This window comes from Carettochelys insculpta, chromosome 6 (genome assembly GCF_033958435.1).
Source record: "Carettochelys insculpta isolate YL-2023 chromosome 6, ASM3395843v1, whole genome shotgun sequence".
Taxonomy (NCBI): domain Eukaryota; kingdom Metazoa; phylum Chordata; order Testudines; family Carettochelyidae; genus Carettochelys; species Carettochelys insculpta.
This window is the reverse complement of record NC_134142.1, coordinates 8516179-8531250: the sequence shown is the minus strand read 5'-3', so window position 1 is coordinate 8531250 and position 15072 is coordinate 8516179. Positions and strand designations below refer to the sequence as shown.

The window sequence follows — 15072 nt, the reverse complement described above, 5'->3', positions numbered from 1 at the left end:
GCTGACACAGCCAATGGGCTGCCCGCAGAGGGAGTGACGCCAGCGGGCGGGCAACACAGAGCGAGGCGTCGCAGTCAACCAGCTTTATTGACGGCGCTGCTGGCGGACACAGGCCGGCCGCGGAGAAGCGGTGCGAAGGCGGAGGCGGGGGAGGGGCTCAGGGAGAGTGACAGAGGTGGAGGGGAGGAGGGTTGGGGGAGGCAGCAGGAAGGGGAGGGTGTGAGAGGCACAGATGGGGGGGAGGGGCACAGATAGAGGGGGAGCGGAGGCGGCGGTGTGAGGGGCACAGGCATTGAGGAAGGGGATGGGGGGCTACGGGCAGCGCAGAGGGGGTGGGAGGAGAGGAAGTTGGGGGACAGGCTGCGGGGGGCGTGGCTCTGCTGCTGCTCCCAGCTCAGGCACAGAGCCTTCTTTCGAAAGCTACTTTTGAAAAAAAAGTGCGTGTAGATGCTCCCCGGGTCCTTTTTTCGACAGAGCAGGCCTCAGGGGCGGCGTCTCCACCCCCCCGTTCTTTCGAAGGGAAGGGGGCTCCTTCGAAAGAGCCCACCGAGTCTCCACACACAAAAAACGTTCTTTCAAAAGTAAATCAAGAACGTGGTGCTCCCTTTTGAAATCCTCTTTTGAACAAAAATGGTGTGTAGACCCTCCCCAGGCTCTTTTTTTTTTGAAAGAGCAGTCCTCGTGGGGCCTGCTTTTTTCATCCCTGGCCCCTTCTTTTGACAGAGCTAGAGGGTGTGTAGACACTCTCTTTCCAAAGAGCAGATCATGCTTTCGCTCTGCTTTTTTGTGTGTAGACTCACTCTTTCAAAAGAAGTTCTTTCAGAAGAGATCTTCCAGAAAGGCTTCTTTGGAAAAATCATTGTCATGTAGACGCAACGAAGGGTCCTGTGGCACCTTATAGACTAACAGAAAAGTTTAGAGCATGAGCTTTCGTGAGTTAACTCACTTCTTCAGATGCTCAGCCACATACTCTGCCACAGGACCCTTCGTTGCTGCTACAGATCCAGACTAACACGGCTACCCCTCTGATACTTGTCATGTAGACGTAGCCATTCATTTCAACCATAAGCAGTCTTACAATTACCGGACAGGAGGTTGTGACCTTGTTCTTTCCCTATGTGTTCAGGTGCCCCCACTGCAGCTGCTGGAATAAACAGTTCCGCTTCCAGTTGCTGTGAACAAGGTATGTGGGGATACCTTGCCCAGTCCCTCCTACTGATTAGCTATTTTACACCTGTATTTATATTCAACTTGGTCATTCTAAATATAACAACATTTGATTACATCTTATACATCTTGTGTAAGATACCTGGTATATATCCGTATTTGGGGCTCACCCTGCTACTCCAAGATACCCAAAATGGCCTCTTTTGTTCCTGCATATATTCACAATGTCACTGGATGTAACTCTCAGTTGGCTACATGCACCATTTTGATCAAGTACAGAGCCAATATGCTTGGCCATTGCTCAAGTTGCCACCATGCTGCCACTGCTACTTTTTCAAACATTTTCAGAGATTCAGGTGCTGCCCAGCTCATTAGCAGAGCACCCACAGACACCCACAGTGAGCAGCATGTGTTTTTTCTGGTGGTGCACATAACAATCTATTCTGCCCCTGGAAGTTAAAAAACATAGAGGGAACAGTGGTCCACTCTCCTGGGGATGCATTGCTTGTTTTTTGTTTACATTCCTGACCTGCTCCCTTCTTCAGGGGCTGGATCAGCACCCACATTCTTTACCAAGATGTAACCAGGTTGTTTAGGTTGCACCTGCTTGTGCTCCATCAGGCCCAACTTCACTGTTGCAGATCCCAAACTGTTGGGTGCGACCCCCATCAACCTAGGGCCATGCTGCCTTAGCCTGCTGGCAAGGGCATGCTAGAGTCCTACCTCTTCCAGTGTTAGTTTCCAAAACAAAAAGGAAAACAGTGCTCTAAAAATCAGCATCAGCTGAGGAGTTGTGATCAGGACTCTGCCTTCAGCTCTTTGTTTTTCTCCAGCTGGATAGTGCCTTCTTCCCCCTTTGTCTGGACCTAGTCATCCCACCCACCAAATGGTTCATCGTGAGGTCTTAGAACCAGGCTTCCTTAATCAAGGAAGTAGCAGAATACTGCCCTCCTGTGACTGATGGCCAAGAAAAGTATTACGCATCTTGCAGGATAAATGGCCCAAATTCAACCTTTAGCATCAGACTGGTAGAAGGTGTGTGTGTTTGTATGTGTTTACATCTATATTGTTGGAAGATAAGAATGTAAATCAAATGATTCCTGTCTATGCTGTATTCATCTGTCTTTGAAGCATACAGCAAATCATCTGTGAGGAATTATTCATTGTTCACAGATGATTTGCTGTACACTTCAAATTACCAATTGCCAGAGATGCTTGAGAGATAGGTCTGTTTGGAAGTCTTCATGGCTGTCTAGTGTTCATCCAGCACTGAATGGTCAGCAGGCTTCTGGAAAACTGTATAAAAATCCTTTTTCTCTCAGATTTGCTTATGTTTCATCGGGGGGGGGCGAGGGAGAGTCTGAGTTGCAAGATTTGAAACCACCACCCCCCCCGCCCTGGCATGAGCCTGCTTGGGTCCATCCTGCAATACTGGACAGTTGACTATAACCTTTAGGCTAACTGTGCACAGCTGCTTTGGCAATTACAAAGCTCACCCTTTACACTATGAATCTGATCTAGAACTCATGTCTGTATGGGTGCTGATCTTGTTTAACCAATTTTCTCTCTTGACTTTCTTAAAATAAACTTTAGTTGAGTAAGAAAGAATTGGCTGTAAGCATAAATTTGGGGTAAGGTCTGAAATATTTGTTGAGCTGGGAGGTAAAGCGTCCACTCTTTTGGGACTAGTAGAACTTGATTTGAATGGGGTGTCTAAGTGGAGGCGTAATGCTGGTTTGCTTTAAGGCGGCGGTGTCCAATGTGCCTCCTGTTCACAATGCGTGGTGCATGGGACACCGCAGCGGGGCCTGCCCTCCACCCACTCCATGCATGTGCCCCACCAATTTGTGGATAAAGCATGTGGTGGCAGGGGCAGCACCAGCCATGGTCTGGAGCAGCTAGTGCCGCTCCAGCTGCGCAGCCAGCCGTGGGTCCGGAGCACTCTTCAGCCGCAAGGCCTGTGACACCTGTGTGGTCTCCAGCCACGGACCTGGCGTGGTCTCCAGCCACAAGGCCCGTGGCGCCCAGTGTGGTCTCCAGTTATGGGTCCTGCTGGTTTCAGGGTTGCAGTGGCTCTGGTGAGTCACCGGCAGTGTGCGTGTGTGGGGAGGGTGCCTGGCATTGTGGGATGGGGCTGGTGCCTGGCTCTACTGGCAGGGGGAGGGGAGAGCCTGGGCAATTGTGAAAATCCTATTGTACACCACTGCTAAGAGAAGTGTGATGTTGACTTCTCAGTACTGTAAAACAGTAAGGCTGAAAGCTAAGAGAGAGATTTCCCATCACCTCTGTTGTGTATCCTGATCATGCTTGTTGATTCTTACACGTCTTGGTCTTATGCTCAACATCAAGAATTCTAAAGTGCTCCATCAGCACCTTCCAAATAAGGTACCACACACTCCAGCTATTAAAATCAATGGAGAAGTACTGGAGAATGTTGACCATTTCCCTCCCTCCTGGAAGCCATCTCACATCTAAGGCAGAAATCCAACACCATCTGAGCTGTGCCAGTGCAGCCTTTGCTTGTATACAGCACAGGATTTTTGAAGTTCACAGCAGTCAAAGAGACACCAAGCTTCTTTGCCCACGAAAGCTTATGCTCCAAAATATCTTAGTCTATAAGGTGCCGCAGGACTTCTTGTTCTTTATCAAGCCATTTTTCTCCCAACTTTGTTGTATTGGTCTGACACTGGATAACCTACAGTCATCACCTGAAAGTCTTTGAAAGGCATCACCAATGCTGCCTCCACAAGATCCCAAAGAGTGAATGAGAAGACAGAGACAGACACACCTACATTAGTGTTCTGGAAAAAGCAAAGACCTCCAGTATCGAGGCAGCAACCATCCATCAGTAACTCTGCTAACCTGGTCACACTGTCCAGATGCCAGACCATCACCTCCCAAAACAGGTCCTGTTCTCTCAGCTGAAAGAAGGTACCATAACATAGAAACATAAGGACTTGCTGAAGGTTAAGTTAAAGACAAACAATATTGACATTGACACGTGGGAGATACTTACCCAGGATTGCTCAATATATAGAGAAGTACAGTAGGTAGTCCTCTGCATTTTAAATTTGCATGCCAACAAACCGAGGAGGACAAAAGGCGCAGGAGGAAGGAGAGACTGGCTTTCACTCCTGGTCAGCAGCCTCCTGTCATACTTGCAAGCATCTGTCATCACTGTAAATGAACCTGTGTTTCAAGGATAGACCTTCTCAGCCACCTGAGAATCTACCGCTCCCACGGAAAATGATCATACTTGGCAACCAAATATCACCATCATCAGTGTCTTTTTATTAACTCCCAATTTATGCCTAATAAATACTTGAAGATTCAAACTTTTCTTCAGCTCTTTCAAATCAGGTTGTGAGAACTCATATCACCATGGAGAATGCCAGAAAGAAACCTATTTTTTCCCCCTCTCATTTCACTTAAACCCTGCCACACAGAACTTGAATTTACTGCCGGCAGAATGTCTTCCCACGATAAATTAACTATAGCAGTCACTCCGAATTTTCTCTAGTTTTGGGTATTAAGTTAGTTAACATTATGTAAACATACATCCTCAGAAAAAGGACATTAAATTTAGTTTCAGCAGCACATGTACCAGTGTTCCCTCTTAGCATCTGGCTGAAAACTGACATTTTCCAGACCACAGGCATATGGTGTTATCTTTCTATAAGTGTCCCTCCCTTGGTTAGTTAAAGCAGAGTTCTCTTTACCATTTTGATAAAAGCCACAAAATGGCAAAACCATTGTAATATTCCTGTTTGCATTTCTTGAAAACCCAGCCCTTCCTGCTATAGCGTTTCCTTAGAAATATTGAGAATGGCCTTAATGTAAATCTTAATTGAGTTACAGGACTGTGTTTGGAATCTAGGGTACATTTCAGGAGTCTGCAACAACATTGGTCTCATTCCAGTTACACCAGGAAGTAATTTGACCACTGGAGTCTTTTCTCCTCCACTGCTCTTGTACATAGTTCTTACATTTTATTAAAACCAGAGGGAACGAGCCATTGCTCCCTCTTTTAATGTAGGAATATTGATTCATTCTTCGACTGTTAGAGGCATTCCTTGCAGCTGTAATTTCATCAGATATGCTGACAGCATGTTTTGATATCTTCCCCCTTGTACTTCAGTCATTTAGCTTGTACCGCTCCCTACAGCTGAGTAGATGATCCTAGCTCTGCAGGCACAGCTGCCACTGTTACAGGCTCCACAGATCTTGGGTACACCCTATTACTCTTCTTCCACTTCATCTGCCAGGGACTTCTTCACACTGGGCCAGTGAGCATAAAGGCTTCAAGCCAGACCATCTACTTCAAGCCAGACCTTCTCCTGCCATAACTGGATCAAGTTACTTTGCTCCTAATGTGGTGGAAGGCCAGGACTCTAAGTGAGGCATGCATATGCAATTGATGTAATATGAATGAAGAGTAAAAGAGGCACAATGAAAAGACTGTTAAGAGACAATCAAGCCACTGTTTCTACAGGGATGTAGAAAAATCCATTTAATAGACTAGAAGGCAATGCCAGAGCTTTCCAATAGATGGCAACCGAATAACCAAACCCCATGTCATCTGAAGATGCTTTATAATTGTTATAAAGTCAGATTTCACTGCCTGCTTTAGGCTTCTTGGGATCCCCTTTGTGCTACTGAAGGTAGAGGAACATGGCCCAGTGCTGCATTCGTAGCAGCACATCCCACGGTAATGCTTTCTTTCGCACAATCTCATTCTCAATTTTAAGAGAGCTGCTTCCATCAGAAACTGATGGACTTCCTACTTGGATATGAAATCTAAATTACACTCATTTAACACTGAAGACAGTAACTGTGTAGGAGTCAAATATCACTCAGTTAATATTAAGAAAATTACCTAGTCCAATAGCTATATTCACACTTTGGATTCAACCTACAATTATAGTTGTTGTTATAGGGATAACAATGTCCAGGGGGTCTGAGGGGAAAACTCACTTCTCTAAGCCCCCCCCATGTATTTAGCGCACATTAGTACAATATTCATATACATAGGATGACTTTAGATCTTCAGTTCCCAGCCAGCTCATACTTAGGCAAGATCCCACTGCCTTTAGAGAGCAGACCCCAAGTGAGTTTTATTCTTATTCTCTCATTGTGATCCTCTACCACTTTCATTTATCATCTTGTGCTTAGATTGCAAACTATTTGGGGTAGGAACTGCGATGTTTTGGGGATCATCCCAGACTAGGGAGCAGTTGTGTTACCACTTTCTTGGCAAGCCCAGACACGCACAGCTGGCACACATATATACTGGCATATGTACACCATCCTGCCCTTGGACACTCTCCAAAGTAATTAAATTCCCTTCTCCTTTAAAGAGACAAACAACAATCTGTTACCTTGTCTGGAGCTAACAGACAATCTACTCTTGCTCACAGCTAGGATCAGACTTAACAGGCTGCTGTCTTTGTTCCCGGTGGTTTCTTCCTTATTCTTCCTTTTGCAGCACCTCTCAGTCAGGATCCCCACCAAGTCCAAGGTATGGGTTTTCCTTGTCTTCTCACGTAAAGGATAATGCCAGGGTTTGGTTCCCCTTTCTTTCTAGTCCAGTCACTCTTTGAAATATATCTCCAGATAAAAAGTTCCTTTTCCCTACTGGGCACGGACACTAGGCTGTCTTCTCCTCACTGTATCAGAGGGGTAGCCATGTTAGTCTAGATCTGTAACAGCAACGAAGGGTCCTGTGGCACCTTATAGACTAACAGAAAAGTTTTGTTTTGCTCACGAAAGCTCATGCTCAAAACTGTTCTCCTCGCTGGTGATTTTCACAATGCAAATGATCTTCTTGTAATCTCCAATTAAAAGGAATAGCCCACTGAGTTTGGCAACAGTATTGGCCTCTTTCCTTTGGAGAAAATTTGTTTATTAACTCCTTCTGCCATGCCTGGTTTAAGCACAAACAGCTACATCTACACTAGAGAGTTTTGTCAGCAAAACCCATGGAGTATCTACACTAAAAATGCATTCTGTCAACATGCAGTCGACAGGACTTGGCACTTTCATCAACAGCCTCCTGCCTCTTTGCCACAAGGCATAACACCTTGGTCGACAGAGTCTGTTGACAAAAATGCTGTGTGGACGCTCTGGGGGGGGGCCCTCCAGTTCACTGGGCAGCCCTGTTTTCTGAGCTTCAGGCTGGCCATTCTGTCAAGAGAGTGGCCAGGCACTCTGGCCACTCTTTGTTGACAGACCAGATTGCTTTTTCGATCCACTTTTGGGTGGAGATGTGATCTGTCGACACAAATTTTGTCAGAAGATCTCTTCTGACAGTAACTTCTGTCAACCGACCACTGTGGTGTAGACATAGCCAACATAGACACCTGTTGCCAGCACATAGCTATAAAGTCCATTGTGGTCTGCTACACACACATTATGAGAGAATAATAATGATTAGAGAGCTGTTAGTTTTGCAGTGATCTATTACATGCTGCTGTTTGGTTACAAGTTACATAAACTGCCTGTTGGGCATAGTGAATATCTCTGGCCTGACAAAAGCTGGTGGTCGTGTAGTGAACCACCAATGGGCCTCTGTCACAGGATCACTTCTTCATTTCACGATTCTGTGGCGCCCAACATGAAAGGACTGGAGTCTTTAGGCCAGTGGTGGACAACCTGCAGCTCACTAGGGTGCCATGTGCTGCCTGCAGACCCCCAGCTGCCCCCAACCCCCATGTGCCTCTTGCACACTGGAACACCAGAGCCCCGCACCTCCGAGTTCACTGATTCACACTGTCCCTGCTCCTCCCCTGCCTCCCAGAGCTGGAACGTCACGAATCAGCCCTGACTGATTTGTCTATGGGTCAGTGGCCCCTGAGCCAAATCAAGTTCCCCACATCTGCTGTAGTGGCTGCATGGATTTTGCCGGCCAAACCCCAAACTGGCCAGCAGAGGGCTTGTGAGAACAGCAGTAATGCCTGATTCTTTACAGCAATGAAGGGTCCTGTGGCACCTTATAGATTAAACAGAAAAGTTTTGAGCATGAGCTTTCGTGAGCACAGACTCACTTCATCAGATGCTGGTCTTGGAAATCTGCAGGGCCAGGTATAAATAAGCCAGAGCAAGGGTGGGGATAACAAGGTTAGCTCAGTCAGCAAGGGTGAAGCTTACTACCAGCAGTTGATCTGGAGGTGTGAACACCAAGGGAGGGGAAGCTGCTTCTGTATTTAGCCAGCCATTCGCAGTCTCTGTTTAAGCCAGAGCTGAGGGCATCGAATTTGCAGATGAATTGCAGCTCAGAAATTTCTCTTTGGAGTCTGGTCCTGAAATTTCTTTGCTGTAGGATAGCTACTTTTAAGTCTGCTACTGTGTGGCCTGGGAGATTGAAGTGCTCTCCTACAGGTTTTTGTATATTGCCATTTCTGATATCTGATTTGTTTGCATTTATTCTTTTACATAGAGACTGTCCAGTTTGTCCGATGTATATAGCAGAGGGGCATTGCTGGCACATGATGGCATAAATTATATTGGTAGATGTGCAGCTGAATGAACCCACGATGGCGTGGCTGATGTGGTTAGGTCCTGTAATGGTATTGCTGGTGTAGATATGTGGGCAGAGCTGGCAATGAGGTTTGTTGCATGGATGGGTCCCTGAGTTAGAGTGACTGTGGTGCGGTGTACAGTTGCTGGTCAGGATTTGCTTCAGGTTGGCAGGTTGTCTGTGGGCAAGGACTGGTCTGCCTCCCAAGGCCTGTGAAAGTGGGGGATCGTTGTCCAGGATGAGTTGTAAATCCCTGATGATGCGCTGTAGAGGTTTTAGCTGAGGACTGTAGGTGATGGCTAGTGGTGTTCTGTTGGTTTCTCTCTTGGGCTTGTCCTGTAGTAAGAGGCTTCGTGGCACACGTCTGGCTCTGTTGATCTGCTTTTTCACTTCCTCAGTTGGGTATTGCAGTTTCAAGAATGCTTGGTAGAGATCCTGTAGGTGTTTGTCTCTGTCGGAGGGGTTGGAGCAAATGCGGTTATATCTTAGTGCTTGGCTGTAGACAATGGATCGTGTGGTGTGTCTGGGATGGAAGCTGGAGGCATGAAGGTAGGGGTAGTGGTCAGTAGGTTTACAGTACAGGGTGGTATTGATGTGGCCATTGTGTATTAGCACCGTGGTGTCCAGGAAGTGGATCTCCTGTGTGGACTGTTCCAGGCTGAGGTTGATGTTGGGGTGAAAGTTGTTGAAGTCCCGGTGGAATTCCTCCAGAGTCTCCTTCCCGTGGGTCCAGATGATGAAGATGTCATCAATGTAGCATAAGTAGAGACGGGGTGTTAGTGGACGAGAGCTAAGGAAGCACTGTTCCAGGTCAGCCATGAAAATATTGGCATATTGAGGGGCCATGCAGGTACCCATAGCTGTGCCACTGATTTGAAGGTATATGTCATCGCCAAATCTGAAATAGTTGTGTGTGAGGATAAAGTTACAGAGCTCAGGCATCAGATGTGCTGTAGCATCATCAGGGATGCTGTTCCGGACAGCATTTATTCCATCTTTGTGTGGGATGTTGGTATAGAGAGCCTCTACATCCATGGTGGCTAGGATAGTGTTTTCTGGTAGGTCATCAATGTCTTGCAGTTTTCTCAGGAAGTCAGTGGTGTCTCAGAGATAGCTAGGAGTGCTGGTGGCATAGGGTCTGAGGACAGAGTCCACATAACCAGACAGTCCTTCAGTGAGAGTGCCAGTGCCTGAGATGATGGGGCATCCAGGATTTCCAGGTTTGTGGATCTTGGGTAGTAGGTAGAATAGCCCCAGACGGGGCTCTAGAGGTGTGTTGGTATAAATCTGTTCTTGTGCTTGTGTAGGGAGTGTCCTGAGCAGATGGTGTAGTTTCTTAGTGTATTCCTCGGTGGGATTTGAGGAAAGTAGTCTGTAAAATTTGGTATCGGAGAGTTGTCTGGAAGCCTCCTTCTGGTAGTCAGACCTGTTCACGATGACAGTAGCTCCTCCTTTATCTGCCTCTTTGATTATAATGTCAGGGTTGTTTCTGAGGCTGTGGATGGCATTGCGTTCTGCACGACTGAGGTTGTGAGGCAAACGATGCTGTCTCTCCACAATTTCTGCCTGTGCGCGTCGGCGGAAGCATTCTATATATAGGTCCAGACTGTTATTTCTACCCTCAGGAGGGGTCCACGTGGAGTTATTCTTCTTGTGCTGCTGGGAGGGTGTCTGTGTAACAGTGTGCTGGTCAGTGTTGTGTTGAAAGTATTCTCTGAGTCTGAGACGGCGAAAGTAGGCTTCCAGATCACCGCAGAACTGTATTATGTTTGTGCGGGTGGTGGGGCAAAAAGAGAGAGTCCCTGAGAAAGAGCAGACTCTTCTGCTGAGCTGAGCGTGTAGCTGGACAGATTGACGATATTGCTGGCTGAGTTAGTGGTACAACTGCTGTGGCTCTGTGTGGCAGGCAGGAGTTTAGACAGCTTGCAGTCCTTTTTCCTCTGTAGAGTAGTGAAGTGTCTAATGTAAATCTCCTTTCTTATTTTTAGTGAAGTTCAGCGGTGTGGAAGTTTGTGTTCAAGGTTGGTTTTTTATGAAAGACTCCAGATTTGAGAGCTCTTTTTTGATGTTCTCCTGTTTGTTGTACAGGGTGCTGATTAGGTGGTTCCTCAGTTTCTTCAAGAGTGTATGGCATCATCTCTCACTGTAGTCTGTGCAGTATGTAGATTGCAAGGGATTTTTCACCTTTAGTCCATTTGGTATGATGTCCATTCGTTTGCATTTGGAGAGAAAAATGATGTCTGAGTTTGTGCAAGCTTCCTTGTGAGGCTGATAGACTTCCATTCCACACGGCTAAATGCAGTGCCTTGCATGGTGTCAAGTACCGGAGGGGCAGCCATGTTAGTCTGGATCTGTAACAGCAACGAAGGGTCCTGTGGCACCTTACAGACTAACAGAAAAGTTTTGAGCATGAGCTTTCGTGAGCACAGACTCACTTCATCAGATGCTGGTCTTGGAAATCTGCAGGGCCAGGTATAAATAAGCCAGAGCACACAAATCAGATATCAGAAATGGCAATATACAAAAACCCATAGGAGAGCACTTCAGTCTCCCAGGCCACACAGTAGCAGACTTAAAAGTAGCTATCCTACAGCAAAGAAATTTCAAGACCAGACTCCAAAGAGAAATTTCTGAGCTACAATTCATCTGCAAATTCGACGCCCTCAGCTCTGGCTTAAACAGAGACTGCGAATGGCTGGCTAAATACAGAAGCAGCTTCCCCTCCCTTGGTGTTCACACCTCCAGATCCACTGCTGGTAGTAAGCCTCACCCTTGCTGACTGAGCTAACCTTGTTATCCCCACCCTTGCTCTGGCTTATTTATACCTGGCCCTGTGGATTTCGAAGACCAGCATCTGATGAAGTGAGTCTGTGCTCATGAAAGCTCATGCTCAAAACTTTTCTGTTAGTCTATAAGGTGCCACAGGACCCTTCGTTGCTGTTACAGATCCAGACTAACACGGCTACCCCTCCAATACTTGATTCTTTACAGTGTGTTTTATAAGTATGACACATTTTAATTAGGTGCATCTTTTAGAGCAAATGCAAAACATCCATTCCTAAAGCTGAACTTAAGCACTGCTTTCTAGCTGAATAAGGAATTTTAGGACCTGAGTGAAAGAAGGGAGGAGGAAAGTTAGATTTCTATCAGGCACTTAAAAATCATTATTCAAAGTGCCACCCACTATGAAGTTGCATACCTTTTTCTTTTCATGCCATTCTTCTTATTGCTACAACCCACTTCCTACTCTCTCTGCCCCTATCTTTTAGGGAGAACTACAGCCATTGCTCAGGTCCTATGATTCTCACCCATTGCAGGCTTGGATGTAGAATAAGTTTTCCTTTTCTTGACTTGAGCCTTGACCATCTTTTCTTTTACATGTATTTTCCTCAGGCAGTTCAACTCCAGCGTCCACTTTTCAGGGAGCTCCTGTTTTTCCAGATGGGGAGAGTACGACTCATGGAAGCTACATGTCAGGTTAATCTACCAGGTAAAGAAAATGCCATAACAACTTGTGGCTTAAAACAAAGTTTTCACTGTGACAAAAATTGCCCATTTTGGCCATTGGGAAAGGGATAGTTAATAAGACAGTGAATAACATGCTGCCATTATATAAATCCATGGTATACCCACACTTTGCATATTGCATGCAGGCCAGTGTAAATTTAAAGTAACTCCCATTGAATTAAAGTCTCTCTGCATCAATTGTATTACAAATATTGTGTCGCTCATATTGTTGCTGATGCATCAGATAGTCTCTAAAGCACGGAGTTCAGAAATGGCCCATGTGGCTTTGCAGTGTTATGTTTGCTGCCTGACAACTACTGAAGATAACATCCTACTGTGTATTTTACAGGATACCCTAAATATTACTGCTATGATTGACTTCCATGCGACTGCTAGCAGAAGTACCAAATGACAGCGATGTAGCTCTCAGAATGGTGCCAGTACAATTTGTAAAACAAGAGGCATGGAAGCTGAAACCCCATTCTTAGAGCTTATGTGCTCAGAAAACTGAGCCATCCCATCAGACTGAACTAACTCACCTGGTATCTCAAATGGTGACTTCAAACAGCTGCCTAAAGCCTTCCTGCGTCACTTGGTGAATGATCTGAAGAACTCTTACAAGTAATTTCTAATAATGCATTCAGTGAAACAGCAAAAAGTCACAACTCTTATAGAATTCAGTAGAAATTCTGGAGTCTGAATCGGGATAGCCTTTCTAAAGGGTTATGGAACTGGCATAGAATTTAAAAGAGTACCGTGTCCCTGCTCTAGCATTCCACAGGAAGGCTAACAGCACGCAGTGAAAGGGTATCCTTCTCTACTGAATTCTGTAGGTTCTTAGAGTTCCTCTCAATGTACAGCAGCTACCCAAAAAGGTAACAGAAACCATTAGGAAAGGCATGGATAATAAGACCATGACTATCATAATGCCACGTACGCCCACACCTTCAATACTACATGCAGATTTGTTTGCCCCCCTGCAAGATTTTTTTTTTTTTGTTTATAGGTAATTTGGAAGAGTTGTGGAGGAGAGATAACAGAAGTCATTGCGGGTATGGAGCAGCTTCTGTATGAGGAGACAATAAAAAGACGGGCTGCTCAGCTTCGAAACAAGAGGACTAAAATAGGGATAGGATAGCAGGCTATAAAATCTTTAATGGCATGCAGAAAGGGATTATCTACCTCTTCCCCTAGCGCAAGAACCAGGGGTCTGCCACTGAAATTATTAGGCAGCAGTTTAGAACAAACCAGAAGTATTTCTTCACACAATAGAGTCAATTTGTAGAGCTTGTCACCAGAGGATGTTGGGAGGGCCAAAAACATAACTGGGATCAAAGAACTAGATACCTTCATGGAGGGTTCTTCCATCGATGGCTGTGAACCAAGATGATCAGCGACACAAGCCCTCGTGCTGAGGGTCCCTAAACCTCTGACTGCCAGAAGCTGGGACTTGAGGACAGAGGCGAATCAATCACTTGAAATTTGCACTGTTCTGTTCATTCCCTCCGGAGCAGCTGGCATTGGCCACTATCAGAAAACAGGATATTTTGCTAGATGGGTCATTGGTCTGATCCACTATGGTCATTTCCATGGAACTGTGTCTGTATCTTCCCTATGAAATTCTAAGGTTCTTTTCCATATGGGGAAACAAAGCAATGAAATTAACTAAAAGATTATTCTTATTTCTACAAGTTAATGCAACAGTTGTTACCTTGGATCTACTGTCACCACAAACCTGTCTATGGATGAAGAACTGAACATCAGAATCGTGAAGGCAGCTACTATTTTTGGCAGACCTATGAAATGTGCATGGAACAATCTAAACTGACAGTGAAAACAGAGATGCTAATCTACCAGGCATGTGTATTGAGTATCCTGCTATATGGTTCTGAGACATGGACCACCTACTCGAACCAGGAGAAAAAACTGAACAGCTTCCATCTTCACTGCCTCCGCAGAATTATGCATATCAACTGTCAAGATAAAGTTTCAAATACAGGTGTCCTGTCACGATCTGGCATACCCAGCCTCATAGTGATCCTCAACAGCAGAAGACTACATTGGCTTGGTCATGGGAGAAGAATGGGTGACAAACATCTTCCCAAAGAAATCCTCTTTGGTGAACTGTCACATGGGTTGAGAACAAGAGGAAGATCAAAGTTAAGATTCAAGGATACATGCAAAAACACCATGAAAAAAAAATTCAGCATCCAAAATCCTGGGAATCTACATCATCAGATCAAAATACCTGGCAACGATTGCTATGATAGGGCACAGCATCTTTCGATAGTAGATGTGCAAGCCATGCAAAAGAACACTGTCTTAGAAGGAAAAACTCTGAGACTCAAGAATTCAGACAGACTGACATGGTTATTGCAGTCGACTGTGCAAATCCAATATTGGACAGAAAAACCATGAGAGAAGCTGCAGAGTCAACACTGCCCATAGACCCTCACCGTTGCCACTAGCCCCCATCTCTTGAGACAAAAAGGGGCCATACAGACAAGTTAATTACTCTGCTTTACTCTCAAATGTGATGATAGGGGATGTGTCCACCTCACAAAAGCCGAGACCAGCTCAATAGCACATACGTTATCTGTGTAATAAACGCTGCTGGTTACTATTGCATTGTCCTATAGCTGCGCCTATGACCAAGAGGTGAAAATTTCTGTATCCAGGTCCATTATTGACTCCCTGAGCAAGCATTTCATTTTGTTAGTGCTTCAGCAGAGAGTGAGACACAAACCTAGGGGTGGTGATGCAGCACCTGTCAAGATAAAGGGGGAGTTAATTCCTCTTGTCAAAGAGGCAGGATATTAGTTACATTAAGTGCCAACATGCTCTACGCTGTACGGGACCCCAGAGACAGTACAAGGAACTTA

At 45.6% G+C, this 15072-nt stretch overlaps 1 long non-coding RNA gene across 1 annotated transcript; it reads left to right on the top strand.

Moving 5' to 3' along the window:
- The first annotated feature begins 86 nt into the window (after positions 1-86).
- On the top strand, positions 87-14771 carry LOC142014141 (uncharacterized). Its single transcript, XR_012645875.1, has 4 exons — positions 87-130; positions 1127-1183; positions 12077-12173; positions 12540-14771. It is a non-coding gene; the product is annotated as an uncharacterized LOC142014141 (long non-coding RNA).
- Positions 14772-15072: the final 301 nt, after the last annotated feature.